Raw genomic sequence first — 2,601 nt, forward strand, 5'->3', positions numbered from 1 at the left:
CCCATATCCAGCAATCACTGTGCGAGGGGCAGGGGACACCCTGGACAGGTCTCCAGTCCATCACAGGGACACAGAGACAAACGAGACAAACAACTATTCACTCTCTCTCTCTCAAATTTAAAGACAATTTAGAGTTACCAATCAGTCTAACATGCATGTTTTTGATCTGTGGGAGGAAACGGGAGTACCTGGAGAAAACCCACGCATGCACGGAGAGAACATGCAAACTCCACCCAGACAGGTCCCCAGCTGGGATTTGATCAGGCGACTTTCTCACTGAGAGGCGGCAGCTATAACAACCATGCCACCCCCCAGTCAAACCAGCCTTCCTTAACTGGTATTTCTCTACCAATCAAAGAGTAAACACTATGACGTTTGAAGATGCCTAAAGGTCACTAACCACCAAACTACGTGATAAAAGACTTGATAATTCCCACTAATACATGACTCGTGTTTTCAGTGTCATAAGATGTGATGGACTTTTAGTCACAGCTAACAGAATGAAAAAAATATTGGACTTTTTTTTTTTTTTTAGCTCAGATTAGTAATAATGTTAGCAAGACACTTGGATGAAAATAGCTATGTTTTGTTTAAAATGGTAATTGAAAAGTTGAGAAGTGTTTTCTGTACAAAGGTAACATAAAATGAATCTCTAACATGTTGTAGAATCGTCTAATGAAGCTAACAACAAGTCAGAAAGAGGCCAAGACTAGAGTGTGTTATTGCTGTTATCAAACCACTCCAGGCTTAAAAATTTCATGTGAAATTTTTTATGAACTTTTATAAAATTGTCTTTTTAAAGACTTTACTTTTTTTTTTGTTATTTGCCATTGTTAAAAGTGGCAGCTAATGTTAGCACAGGTTAGTCTGGCCCACGTCTGGACAGAATTAATGCTACTCCTGTCAGAATAATACAAAACATAATGAGATTATAAGATTTATAAAACAGTGTTTGTGTGAAATGTTTGGAACTGGAGTTATTTTACACCAAGTCTCATCAATCCACTGTGGTCTTGGCCACACTCAAATTAGCCATTAGCTTGTCAATTCAGTCAAAATCACAATCCATTTCTCCAAACTAAGACTGTATAAGAAGCCATCTGTAGCAAGAAATATAATAATTCACAACCTCTCCATATAAACCCACTTCAAAAGATTTGTGTTTTCTCTTTGATTCCAAGCTTTCGACTTTCAGATTTGCAAGAATGAGCACAGGCCTTAAATAAGTTTTAAAAACCAACAAACGTGCCCCCATATGCAGTTTCTGAAACTGACAGGAGTGTGCCCACAGATAAAAAGAGACACCACTGCAGCCTCAGAAAGTCGTGCTTTTCAGAATTTGTGGTGCACCACAGCCTGCAGGATAATCTTATGCCGCTCATTCCTGTTTTAGTAGTCCACAGGGTAATGCTTAGGAGCAATAATAGGTCCTATCTATGGCAGCAGGTCACTGAGGGTAACCACACTTCTGGCATCAGCAAAGAAAAATCAGCTGCTTTATTTTAGCAGCCAGAGGAGTGGAACAACATTCTTCCCTTGTTTGATGAAGGGATGATGGATGCTGAACTCAGTCTACCAAGTAGCTGTCCAAAAACCTCCTGTTTTTATTTCATACTAATATTTTAAATAGAAAGAGAAATATATATATTTGGCCTTAATCAGGTTGATACAAACTAAACTATGACAGTCAAACGCCAAGTGCAAATGCTGAGGAGTAATGTACAAACTTAGTGACGTGGTCTGGTTAGCAGCATTAGCAGGTCTTGTTAGCAGCACGATGATAATAACGACCGTGTCAACTGCCCTCCAGAACTGGGTCTGGCAGACACAGAACATCCAAGATTTTCCTGCAGAAATGGACTGTTTTGTAGAGTTTGCTCTGTGCAGGCAGATGGAGGATCATGGAGAAGGCCGCCATCTCTTGCCGTACAGTAGCCCCTCAATACTTTGCGGTTCATTTTTCACTGATTCGCTCTATCATGGCTTTTCAAAGTAAGATTGGACATGACACACAACTGATGACTGATGGATGAGCCGCACGATTAGCATGGACTTTTTTTTTAAATCAATCAATCAATCAATCAACCTTTATTTATACAGGTAAATCCCATTGAGCCTCGAGGACTCATTTACAAGAGAGACCTGATTTCAACAAAGAAAGATGACAACAATGGACAACAGCAACAACAATAAGCAGTTATAAAAACTCATACTACAGTTTTTTTTGTTGTTTTTTTAACAAATAGGATGGCTAAAAGGAAAAAGGTAACAAAACAAAAAACAGCTAGATTCCAAGACAAATGTAGAAAACTAAAAACAGGAACATGTCAGCATTGGACCCTGCCAGGTGTCCAACAGATTCTTAAAGACACTTAGAGAGGTCAAGGTCGAGAGCTTCAAATCTTTTTGTAAGATATTCCAAGAAACAGGAGCGGAGTAGGAGAAGGCCCTTTTGCCTAGTTCAGTCCTCACTGAGGGAACACTGCAGGTAATAATGTCCTGAGAGCGCACGCTGTAGCTGCACTCACGCAGAGACATGTAGGAGGAGATGTATGAAGGCAACAGACCAAGAAGTGATTTAAAGATGAAAATGTACCAGTG

The sequence above is a fragment of the Nematolebias whitei genome, chromosome 6 (assembly GCF_014905685.2).
Source record: "Nematolebias whitei isolate Nwh7 chromosome 6, NemWhi1, whole genome shotgun sequence".
Classification (NCBI taxonomy): Eukaryota; Metazoa; Chordata; class Actinopteri; order Cyprinodontiformes; family Rivulidae; genus Nematolebias; species Nematolebias whitei.